This window comes from Anser brachyrhynchus (assembly GCF_964034855.1).
Source record: "Anser brachyrhynchus genome assembly, chromosome: 1".
Taxonomy (NCBI): domain Eukaryota; kingdom Metazoa; phylum Chordata; class Aves; order Anseriformes; family Anatidae; genus Anser; species Anser brachyrhynchus.
Genome location: NC_137694.1, coordinates 129,241,095 through 129,254,501, shown reverse-complemented (window position 1 = coordinate 129,254,501; position 13,407 = coordinate 129,241,095). Strand labels below are relative to the sequence as shown.

Genomic DNA, 13,407 nt, shown 5'->3' with positions numbered 1-13,407 from the left:
AGGCTGACAGGGCCCAGGCATGCAGGGCCCGTCTAAATACTAGTGTTGGATTTCTTGTGACAATACCCAGACATGCTGTCAGAGCTTCCTGGAAGGTTTCCCTTCCAGGAGGGAGGGAATTAAAACCTCAAAAGTTCATTAGGAAGAAAAGAAAGCAAAAAGACTTATTAATTTTTTTTTGTACAGGCTCCCAGTCTTGGAGACAGAACATGAGGCTTGACAGAGTATGGCTGCTTTCACTGTGTCTACATCACAGGTCACCCAACACAATTTCAGATTTACTGAGGCCTACCATTACAGAAGATGCACAAAACACGTTAAACCACATAGCTTAATGGAAAGCAGGCTTGCATAAACAAAGACATTCACTAGCCTTCAGTTCCAGTTCTTTATTAAGTCAGCCAAAATCTTACACAGGTAAAAGAAAGCAGCGGACATTTCAATCAATAAAGAAGTACCCTGAGGAAGCAAATTTACCACATTAAAAATTTAAGTCATGAAATAAAACTATTTTTAACATTTTATTACTAAGCTTGCTATGAAAATGTAAGCTTCTACACTACAGTAAAAACACAGAAATGAGGAATAAGGGCTGTTCACTTAAGGCAACCCTTCACTTGTAGCTGGAGGTTCACCTACGAATCCAGGTTTATGCTCTCCTTCCTATCCTACTGAACACAGCACCAATTTTATTCAAGTCTGATCACAAGCCTACCTTGGACTGTATGCTGAACCCTTCAGACTCAGACCCTCCAATCAGCCCGTAACATACATCCCTATCCTACAGATCTAAAACACGTATTATTTCCCTACATCCAAGGGAGAATATGCCCTCCTCTTGCAGGAACTGCATTCATTAGCTGTAAATTACAGGGGTTATAAGAGGCTAGCCAAGCAGAGTCATTCATACCAACCATAGATAGCCCATGTGACCATTTTACAAAGATGCTTATACAGCTTAAATCGTTATGCTTACTCTTAGTATGTGAAGTAATAAAACCACGCAAAGGCATTTCTGACAGTAAATTGTAACCAAAGACCAGCTGTCACAAATATGGCTAAATAATAGTTATAGGTATCAAATTCTTTGAGGATTTCTTGAGACTTCTGCAGATTACCTTTCTCCTTCCTCTTCTCCCTTGCATCCATCACAGCAGCCATTAGACAGAATTGGCATTCAAAGCCACCCAACAGGCCAGACCAAGTTTATTTCTACTTTTATCTTCCATGTGTTCTTCATTTGCCTGAATCTTTAGCATCTCTTTATTCACCTCTAAATTGAAATGTTTTTGATGTTTGATCTTCATTTGGAGAAAAACGCTGAATAACAACAAAAAAAATGTTTGCTTCTTTCACACCAAAGGATGAAGTCACAAGGCTGTTGACAATTATTTTTAAAACAATCAGCCATTCATACAGTGATGTAATCATGTACATTTGCAAAGCTTGATGAAATACAGGCTTGCTCCTATCCAAAGCATCAGGATTGCAGCCATCCTATCAAATAGTTTCCCAGGGTCGAATATGCTTTCTAACGATTTCACAGGCCAAAGAGAGATCCTATCTTCCTCGAGCCTTAGACTCCAACAGCTATTTCCTAGCCCCTCAGCATACTAAAAATGTGGTATTAACATCAAATGCATTAAAAATACAACTTTTCCTAAATCATGTTTATTGACGATAAACACAAGTACTCCAATCAGTTCTGAAATACAGCCTCTCCAGCTGCCTCCCATTGCTCCCTGTTAGTCTCAGGAGCTCAGCTATCAGCCCCAAGTAACTTTATGCAGCACTGCAGAGAGAGGGAGAAGAATGACTCATCTGTGCCTCTTCCCAGATCTCTGAAGATCAGCTTCAGCTTGAACATGAGCAAGAGAACAGTCATTTTAAAAACAAGAAACAGACAACTTTTCAGCTGCTACTCAGGAGTCCAAAAAAGAGTGGCAGAGAAACAAACAACTGTTTGAGCTCCTTGATCGCAGATTAAAGCAGCCAGACTAGGGGAAAAGATTGTGACAAAATTGTTTGAGGTGTTCAAGATCCTGAAATAGTTATATCTATGTAAATGTAGTTAATAACATACCTTATGCTTAGATTTTGTCATATTCTCTGGCACATTCTTTTAAATGTAGATTTAAGAGTAGCAGAGGACATGCAGACATTTGCCACTTCTTTTGGACAACCCTCCTTCAAAAAAAGAAAGAGGCAACAGGTGGCTTCCAGTGTTCAAGCCATTTCTTAAACTATTAGTCAAGGGCAAATATGCAAACCACTCAAGTAGCATAAGGCTTCCAAAACTATGTATTTCAAGATCTTTTCTTCACAGCTGGTTTTCAAGAGTTTAAAAACAAGGAAAAAATAATATCCACAATACTGCATACTAAATATTTGCCTTTTTTTCCCCTCATTCTACCAAATCAAGAGAGAGAGAATACTCTACTTGGTTGACGTCTTCTAACTAGTGCAATGAGACCCACAGGCTTCTCCGAGCTTCTCTGCTTCCTAGTCCTCATTAAGAAGTATCCTTTACACCAACCCAACTTGTAGTTATTTTCCTTAGGACACAGGTGTGACCTGCAACTCTGTGCAAGAAGGAGCCCTGTGAAGGTCTCAGGCAAGTTCCCAGACAGCTGGACAGACTCAGTACAGCCTGCACCTACCAGGTGCTCAGGACTCTACCGTGGTTGAGGTCACTACACCTGCTTTTGGAGCAAATTCCCAGTCATCCTCAGAAGACTGAAAGACATTCAGACTCAGCAAGTGGAAGTTAATGACAGGGTAACTGCTGCCATTCTGCAATGGAGACAAATTTCATAAAAGCTAACATTTTTCAGAAATGAAAAACTCAGGTTCATTGTTAAAAGTAACAAACAAACAAAAAAAAAACAGATTTAAGCTCTGTACCCATGCTATGTACCTGCTAATATGTACACAGATCTTTTCTATGAAGACCAACAACTGCTCTGGTATCTGAAAACGATTTTAACAAATGTAATGAGTCCCTAATGTCTCTGCAAAGATTCAAAAGCCCTTTCTAAAAAGTGCAAAAAGAAAAGAGTGCAGAGATGATAAGCCACAATTACAAGTTTAAAAAATTTATCATCATTTTAGGAATTAATGAAAAAAGTTCCCCTAACACTTCCTCTCGTTTCTTTAACATTGGTAAGATAAATTCATGATGCATAAAACATTATAAATCCACTGAGACAAATATTCCCTGAGGTACGTACTGCATAATACTACCAAGGCTTTCACTACAGCTAACTAATTTAATTTGTGCCTTAGGCTTTGGTGATGTCAATTCATCTATTCCACTTTTATTCTGTTTTAAAAAAGCAAGCAGATCATTTTATGAACTCTTTCCTATTAAAAATGAAATAAAATAAAATTGATTACTTAACTAAAGATCTTTTAAAGTAGAAACACACTGTGGAGCAAATGTATTTGAGATGACAGGCTATCATATTTGAATAAACATATTAAAATTACACACCTTTGTGACTCTGCTGGTCATCCCATCTGAGTAGGCTGAAGCTCATTTTTTCCTTATGAGAAATGAAGGAGTACCAAAAAACACCTTTGCTTTTGACAGAAGATATTTTGTAAGCTTTCCTACAGAAAATGAGACACTCATCCAAGATGATCATCATCACCCATGTGATGAATCTTTATCACCTCAAGATTTACCAGCTTTTATTGCACTATGTTGCATTCTTTGAGCTGTAGAAATCCTCTGGGTTAGGTCATTTGTGACAGTAAACTATGGTGACAATAAGCTCTTCCATTCAGCAGAATACCTATAAAACTCATGTACAAACAGCTTCTGCAATAAAATGCTGCAGCTTTTACCTTACCCTTGTTGCTTTTGTCAGCATCTTCCAAAAAAAATAGAGCAGTCAGATTTCCTTCAATTCTTCTTGTTACAAGGTTATGAAGAAAACAGTAGAATGATGACAACACCTTTTTTTTTTTTTTTTTTCAATTGCAGCAGAATTTGGTAAAACAGTCTCTTCCTAGCTGCTGACCATCCTAATTGTTGCAACTCCACATTAAAGGATAAATTAATTTCCACAATAAGTATAAATTATCGTTTACCAAAAGAGCTCTAGCTCACCCACAAACTTCATAAAGCTAATAGAGTAGGTCCTCTGATCACACTACTTATGCGCTCATTTTAGGGACATAATATTCACACGAACAAGTTATTTGAATCTTTCAAGTTTAAAACAGAACAAAACAAACCCTGAAACTCCAATCAGAAACATATTGCCTTTAATTGGCTTTGCTTTTGGCATGCTATTCTCAAAAAAAAAAAAAGACAAATAGATGTTTTTTCTCCTTGCTTTAGATCATGCTTGAATTTTTGCAAACGCTGTTCATAAAGAATGAAGCTGCTGTTTGCTGTCTGCACTGGTAGTGTTGCACTGCAGAACATTAAGCTTTATTTAGCATGTTTTACACTGAGTGTAACCAAACAGTATGCCAGACTAGTTAAATGCTGAAGCTACTACGGTAGGCATTAAGCAGTTAGCAAAAGCTCTGAGTGATTGTTCTTCTTGAATGTTTAGACTTATTTCACTGCAAGCAAGGATTAGATGTATCAGTAAACTTTTTAGAAGCAAAGTTACATAAATGCACAAACAATTTCAAATACTGCAGTCATTAATTAGTTATTAAGTAGGTATTCGGGAGAAAGAAAAGGTTACATTGACAGAGGTGTTCAGCCCTTAGCACGAAGAGCTTGGAGCCCTAAGGCCCAAAGTATGTATTAATTACCTGTGGAACAAAGGCATGCTGTGTTGCTCCAGTACAGGGATTCATCAGCTTGAACAAGAACTGTGTCTAACAGGTTCCAAGGGAACCATTTGTAGAGACGCCTGTCCAAAACTGTAGCCGTAAGGACCCCTCTGATCCTTACAGGAAGCTGACATAAATAACACTAGAGTGAGATTTCAATAAAGAAAATGAACGGGCCTGATAGATATGCCATTTTAAGTCACAATGTCGGTCCATGCAGTTTGCAGCATGCAAACTCTGCTGCTGCTCAGAGATTTCAAGAAAATTCAGAGTATGGCCTGGAGATGGATAAAAGACACACATGCACAGACCTATACAGTAAAATTTCAAAAACAGAAGAAAATACATCTTATAAATGGCAATACACAGTGCAACCCAAAGGGAACCATTCAATTGACATCATGAGCTTTGGATCAAGTCCATGAAGCTAATACTACAAAACACTAATAATAAAAGATTCCATAAAACACCGCTATACAAATTTACTGCTGTGAGAAGTTGGGAGTATTTGCCAAGTGAAACCCTGAAAGCCAATCTGAGAAACAAAGTCAGACAAACCGATTTTGATTAGGCCGTTGACTGCAGCTTCAGAGGAGGCTAACTAGGGGAAATCAATATCAAGCCACCGTGGCACATTTAAAAAGGCTACAGGACAAAACCTTACAAACACATCTGTCTTTCTTTGCCAGTAGATGCTGGCAGAGAATACAATTTTTTAATTCAAGGTCTCTCCACTGCTTGTGTCAAACGTTGCTATTCTCTGTACAAATAGACACAGGATCCTCTCAGAGCCATTCTGCTTAACCTCAGTGCTCCGGTTCTTAACTTCCTTCCTTCTTCACCCCCTGAACTCTCGCTCACCTTGCCACTCTGCCTTCCTACTAACCCTTGGTAAAATAGCTGGAGTAGAGACAGATCACTTACAGGCAATGTTCATGATCTGCTGAGAAAGCCACGAGGACATGCTTATTAAAAAGGGGTCATAATTTGAGGAAGAAGATGCAAGAAAAAACACACAACAGAAAAGAAAGAAAATAAAGGAGAGCACAGCAGGTTTGAACATTACTCTACACTTCCTCCAGTCTACTTTTATCTTGCTGTTTGTCTTTTGTTTGTTTGTTCATTTATTTGGTCTGGTGTTTGTTTGATTTTTGTTTTTAACATCACTGACATTTTTAATCATATTATCCTGGGCTATGATGCCCTTCCCCAATCTTTTAACCCTAATCCACGTCTTCGCTCCCCAATCTCTTTCAATCACCCTTCTCAAATTCAGCCTTTGTTAGTAATTCAACAGAAACCTTAATACCGTATGCTGTTCTTTTCTGTCCCTTTCTTTTCTTTTTTTTTTCTTTCTTTCTATTTTAACAGTGGTCATCAGTTTTGACTCTTCAGAACAGCAAGCATGTTGTAGTCATCACAGTATTTTTTCTGAACAGCACTGCCATTATTTCACTATTCCTCTATCCTGACTTAAGTCTAACAACAGTCTAATACCAGTTCCTTGCAAGTTTGTCCTAGGTTTGCAAATTGGAGAGGCAAATATTCCATTTCCAAGTGTGATCTAGATCAGAGTCAGTTTTGGCCATGCCTCTGCCAGGCATCCTCAGGGACAAAATTCTACTGCAAGATTTTTTGTTTTCTATGCTTCCCTCACAATGGTAAAACATATTCAGAATATGGCTGCTGAAAATAAACATTACTTCAAGACAGAACAGGCTGCTCAAATGTTCCAATCTGAAAAGATCTTCTTCATACAGAGGTTTTTATCTTAGCAGAGCTCTCCATGAATGACAAAAAGAAGAGTGTGATTCATTTGGCAGCCAAATTATTCTAATCACGCCACAAAAGCACACAAAGCCCCATAGACATTGCAATTTTCATCTTCCACAATCATTCTTCTTTCCCCTTTCACTCAATCATTTTCCTCTAAATTATTAAATCCTTCTTTCCTCTTGTTACAGTTGGGGAATTCTCTGACTGCAGAAATGAAGGGTCTCATAAGAAAAGGTTATAATTAGCAGAAAGAGGTTTGTACAGAAAAGATGGCTCTACAGGAACCATGAAATGGAGGCTCTTTCAGGTAACTGAAACACCTAGTGCTCACTTCCATGTACTATGCCTTCAACAAAACTCATTCCAGCCTGCATCCTGCTTACCATACAGCATGCAGATGGTTCACTGGCTAACAGATCCGGTCCACAAACACGCACACAGTGCCAGTGAAAAGCAACATTGGAGAGAAGACCAAAATATACATATAGTAGCTAATGAGACAAGAGCAATCTTGATGATATGGACAAATACAAATAATCATGAACGTAGAGCTTTAAAAATTAATCTTATAATGGGACAAGTTTCAGAGAACATTGTATCAGTTAACAATAGTTAAGAAAAAAAGCTATTAAAAATTACTGTCTGTGTTTCAAAACAACTTGCAGATTTTGCTTCTCATATAATTTTGAGTCCACTTGATAAGTATAGGACCACAAACTGAATTACAGGTTGCAGAAAATAAGGGGAGATGGTTAGATGAATAGCAGATGAGTCAAAGTCAACACGCAATACAAGAGCAAGACTTAATCTGGAATATTGTATATCATTCTTTACCATGCCACGTCTGCCCAGCACATGAACATGTGTTGTGAAGAAAATGCAGAGAAGTGCTGCCAGTATTCTCAAAAGAATGAGCGCCTACCTTACATCAGTATCTCAAGCAAAAAGAGTATCTTAAATGGCTGTTTAAGAACAAACAGGACTGATGAAACACCAATGGGAAAGAAAGAAAAGACATCCTAACTCCAAGGAGAGCACTTGCACAGAGCAAGAGATAATAAGCAGTCACTAATAAATTTAGGCTAAAGTGTAAAGGAATATTTCTAACCAACAGATTAAAGAAATTCTCAAGCAGCATTTGCTGGGCACAGCAACAGCAAAATGACTATTTTAAAGATGAAGCTTGATAAGTTTATGATATGGTGTCTGCAAGATTAAAAGGAATGGAACTGTGACCAAAGAGATGTTTTCCAAACTCATGAATGAGAAAGCAAGAAAGTAAGATAAGAAATTCAATACATACACATACATACAAACACAGAAACATGTTTAGCAGACCATTTTTTTCTTGTAATTTGAAGCTACTTAGAATAGCACTTCTCTCATAGTTGATTTATGTTCTGATACATATACGTTCTTGTATACAAGCTTTTCCAGCTGCTCCTTCCAAGCACTCTCCTCTGTTGATTCTTTTAGATCAGACCAGGCTTTGTATTCAAGAACTCATCTTGCTGTCTTTCATACAATGCAGATAACTCCTCTCTGTGTAGCTGCCTGCTTTCACAATGGGTTACTTTTGGCTTGCAGTAAGTTAACACGCCACCTTTTCACAGTTAAAGGTCACTTCAAAGGTTGCAACATATGGGAAGAAAGAAGGACAGAGAGCAAGGTATATGCACAAAAGCATAGTCCCCAGAAAGCTAGGATGAAAAAGTCATAATAATAAAAGAAAAGCAACCACAGGCATTGGAGTCCATTCAGCCTATTCATATGCTTCTAGAATCACAATTTCATAATGTTGCTAAACCTCCCTTCTTTATTCTTGGCATAAGTGCATGTGTGTGTAAGCAGTGGGAAAGGCATCATATTTTTAATTGGAGTGTGAAAAATGCTGCTCATTGAAAGAAAAAAAATATGTAGTTATAATTAGAAGGGGAAACTAAAACCAGCACTTCACTTGATTATACAGAAAAGGCATCCCTTGTTCACAAGATACAGACTCCAGGTGGGCCCAGAGCCTTATCCTCCACACTTCAGCTAGCACTCTGTCTACTACTCCATACTTAAATTATCTCTACAGAGCCAAACTACTGCAATAGAACTGTTTTTGCAGATTCACAGAATGATTGAGGCAGGAGGGAACCTCTGGAGATGATCTAGTCCAACCTTCTGGATTTGGAGCTTGGTCAATTACAGCAGGATGCTCAAGGCTCTGCCCAGTTGGGTTTTAATCATCTCCAAGAAAGAGGCTCCTGAATGTCTCCCGGCCACCGGCTACAGTGTTTGATCAGCTTCACGTGAAAACATTTTTATTTTTTTTTTAACATTCAAATGGATGCTGTTGAATTTCAATTTACGCCCATTACCTCTCGTCTTTTCACTATGTACCACCAAGAGAAGTTGGGCTCCTCTTCTTTACTCCACCACGCCAGGTATTCGGACACATTCAGAAGATCTCCCTCAGCCTTCTCCTCTCCAGGCTAAACAGTCCCACCTCCCTCAGACTTTACTATGCCAGACACTCCAGTCCCCCACTCATCCTCACGGCCCTCTGCTGGACTCACTTCAGGATATCCATGTCTCTATCGTATGGGAGAACCCAGAACCAGGCATAGCACACCAGGTTTTCTCACCAGAAAGAAGTCCTAGAGCTGGGTCACCTACTGGCAACGCTCCACCTGGTGCAGCTCAGGAAGCTCTCAGCCTTCTTTGCCACAAGGACACGTTGCTGACATGTGTTCTCCTTGGTGCCCACCGGGTCCTACTCACCAAGGCTGCTTTCTGGCCAGGCAGCCCCAGCCCATACTGGTCCATGGGGACATTTCTCTCAGGTGTGGGACTTCACACTACCCTTTGTTCAGGAGGATCCTCAGACCTTCTGTCCAGTCTCCTGAGGTCCCTCTGAAAGGCAGCACAGCCAGCTGTCCACCAAATGCTCCTCCCAGGCCTCTATCACCTGCAGACTTGCTGAGAGCACTCTGTCCTACCACACAGGTCATTAGCGAGATGGTGATCAGTACTGGCACCAGTAACCACCACTGCCAGGGATCAGCCTTCAGCAGGACCTCATGCTGCTGACCACAACCCTTTGAACCCCTGGGTTGAGTCAGGTTTTAATCCACCTCACTGACCATTTACCTAGTCTGCATTTCATCACTTTGTCAAGGAACGCAATATGAGACAGTCAAACGCCTTGCTAAAGCCAACGTAGATAATGCCCACTTCTATCCCCTCGCCCACCAAGTCAGTGACCCTAGCGTAGAAAGTATCCAGGGTATCAGACATGATTTCCACTTCATAACTACAAGATGACAATTGCCTTCATCTTCTTTGTATGTTTGGAAATGGCTTCCAGGAGGTCGCTCTTGAGGCTGGCGTTCCCCAGATTCTCCGAGGATTCAATATGGAGAAGACTCCAATATAATCCACCATTTATTCAGCAAATATTGAACCACTGTTTTTTTCCCCATTGTTGCCAGAGATACCTGAATATACATGGTCTGTTCTGTGCCCAGTTTGTACCACGTCTTTTCCTATTTACTCTGTTACTTTCGTGATATAATCTGTGCTCCCTTAACTTTGCTTAGTCACACCTTCATCCTTCCCATCTCGCATGAGATCAACCTAACGCAATACAAGCTGCACAGCTTTTGTCTCTGCACATCAATACACACAGCAGAGCGGAGCTGCAAAGCAACACACCACTGAACACAACTTCAGTTTTGTGCTAGCATAGCTACAGTTCTGCAGTGCACGGAAATGCTTCATTAACATTTTAAGCAATGTCGTTGGGTGCCCCAGCTACATTTCCTGTAATGGTCTGTACTGTGGAGCTAGCTTACTACGGGTTAATTCTAAAGAAGCTTTTCCAGATACACAGGAGGTATTTGTTTCACTTAAAAACCTTAAAAAAATGTTCAATCACTGCTTTCCAGGTGTCTCATCTGTGAACAGTTGAATACAAAAGGAAAGTTTATGCTAGTGCTTTATAACAAAGCAACAGTTAACTGGATGTTAAATAGACGCTAAAAGATATTGTCCTAGCATCTTACATACCTACCATTGTGATAGTACTTCTAGTCTTTTCACTTGAAAATAAAATCTGGATGCAAACTATTCTGTTTTCTCCCCATTCACAAAATTCAAACCTTAAGCTTCTCTGCGGTCTTCCAAGAGACCAGAAAATCTATCAGGTAAGGAGACGGGTGGCTAATGCCTACATCGCCAAGCCCACCTACAGCTAGCTAAGAGGTATGGCTATAAATCCCTTGGAGAGAAGGAAAAGAAGATTCAAAAGGAGAAAGGAAGAAAAGATGACACTGTATTGCAAAAACATGCCGTAGACGTTAGAAACAAACAACGGGGGATTTCCTAAAACTGTACCCACTTTCAGACTTCCGCCAGCATAGCTGGCTCTGGGAGACTGGCACACACGGTTTGTAACTGAAGCTGCAGAAGCCCCTACCACTGACATAATTAAACTAGCTGAACTGGTTTAACTGATTGAGCTTTTACTGGTACAGCCTGTTTGCTTGCTGTATGTGGCTTTACTAAATGACAGTGAGGCAAAGCTGCTTCAGAGCAGCAGCACCCTGGCAATACATTTTACTAAGACTCTTATTACCATGAGAAAACAACAGTATAGACAGAGCAAATGAGACACAAGAACCTATTGCAAATGCATCTCCTCATCCATAACATTCACAAAGAATGCTTTTGTGTTTTCTTCTGCCATGTATTTTTGCAGCAGATGATGTTTACACCACTCATGTTCTCATGAAAGGCACACACAGGCAGCGCAGAAGAAGAAATATTGTAAGCGGCCACTGATAACATCACGAAAATCAAGTCTGTTTGCCTGTCTTTACTGGACAATTACTATTATGCTGGTGTATTTCTGTACACCTAGAAAAGCACTTGTCATGAATCACTCTTCATTTTCACAAAATCATCGTTTGTGACGCCTTTTACAAGACATATTTATAAGCATTTCCCTGAGAGAGTATCAGGGATGCAAAAACTTACCACTTTGAAGTGAAGTTCAGTAACACGATGCTATCAGTCTAATGGCAGCACAGCAGTGATAATGCTGTTTCGGGTTCAGATCTCCTCCTGCTAATACGTATCATGCTCCGATGATGTGAACTTCCCTCTTCTCTCAAGCAGTCTAACCAGCTAATATTAATTAGCCTTAACTAAAAATAATCGCTTGTAACAGCATTTATCTTTAATTTTGCTGCTTTGCCAGATCTGATGAGGGGATACGGAGCCTGAGAACCTCGTCGATTCTGCCAACAACACAATCTAGTAGGAGATAGTAATTTAGCCTCTCCCTGAAAATCTTGTTTTCACTTTATGAATGTCGGAAAACATCACTAGGAAACAAATACATTTGTTAGTATTCATTAGTAAAAGCTGAAGGTGATAGCTGTTAAAACTCAAATCCCATCTCCCCGTCTGTGCCTCCACATACATTTTTCAGTGGTAGCTGAGCAGCTCATTTTAGTAAAGACAAGCTCAAAGGCATGACCAAGAAATCCTTCACCGAGATAACCAGTCTTTAAATAAATAATAATTAAAAAAAAACACTCTCTAATGAAGCTATAATAAATATTTTCTCTAATTCCTTACTGTGCTCAGCATCATGGAGCTGCAATTTGACAGCAGTGGTACAGAAACTGAAGAAACAGGTTACCAACATATTACAAGCAACTCCAGGCACGAGTAAGGAAGCTCTGAAAGAGTTCTTCAACCCTATAACTTGGATGCTCAGTTTCATGAGCAAATAAAACCTACACAGAAGCTGCTGTGTGGGGGAGTGGGAAGAGAAGGGTAGCATCTAATGGAAACATGCAAACTGTTAGAAACTAAACAGGAGTAGAGTACACTCAGTTTAAAGAGACCAAACAAAAATTATGCTTTTATAAACATCTGAATGCTCACTAATGAAACAATGAAAATATAAAAATCCCAGCAGAAAAAAATGGGGATCAATATTATAGGGTGTCACTGCAACTGTCCCCAAGGTTCAGGTGGGCCACCAGCATACAATCTACTTCCTTGTAAAAACTTTGTTTCTGATGCAAAAGATCAACATTATTCAATTGCTCAGTGGAGGAAAAAAAAGGTTGAATTAATGAATGAGATCACAATATATTTCCTTTCTTTATTTCTGATTTGTAAAACAAAACCCTGTTTAAAAATCATTTAAGTACCTTAACTTCCATTTTTTAGTTTTAGATCAGGTGTCTATTTCTGCATACCACAAACATACATACACTGTGTATGTCTACTATAGGCACATGCATGTATTGCTGAAAACATTTTGAGAAGGGTTATGTTCAATGGTTTAATGAGACATTCCCCTCCCTTACCCAAAATTCTCCTCTGACACTGGTTGGGCAGTACATCTAGACTCTCTAAAAATTTTCACACTGTTTGGAAGGCTGTGGAAGTTCAAGTGACCCACCAAAAACCTATGGCCTGATGGTACAGAAACTGGGAGGTTTTCTACACACAGCAGCAGAGCGATTAAGGACTATGAAATGCAATGTTCAGTCCCTCGAGAACTAGTGCATGTAAGCAGTTGTATCCTCTTAGTCATTCCATTAACTTCAGCAAACTACTTGTATGGGGAAGTTGTTTCCGTACGATAGTTTTTAAAGGATCTGCCCTTAGACATTCAGTTCAGGAGGTCTCCAAGCACAGTCTTTCTTCAGGGAAAAATTCAGGTGATGCCTCACAGCAGGCTAACGTAAATCTTCGCTCCTGCCAGGACTTCAGTTTAATCATTTTATACATTTAGAAAATGTCAGCAGCAAACCAGTTTTTGCT

At 39.5% G+C, this 13,407-nt stretch overlaps 1 protein-coding gene and 1 long non-coding RNA gene across 7 annotated transcripts in view; both read right to left on the bottom strand.

Annotated features, from left to right (window-relative positions):
* The window catches only part of SH3KBP1 (SH3 domain containing kinase binding protein 1), a 225,213-nt gene that overhangs the window by 176,998 nt on the left and 34,808 nt on the right, over positions 1-13,407 (bottom strand). The gene's annotated exons all lie outside the window — the stretch shown is intronic.
* LOC308187962 lies at positions 147-11,592 on the bottom strand. Its single transcript, XR_013945032.1, has 2 exons — positions 2,084-11,592; positions 147-1,320 (listed from the first exon to the last, which is right to left on the bottom strand). It is a non-coding gene; the product is annotated as an uncharacterized lncRNA (long non-coding RNA).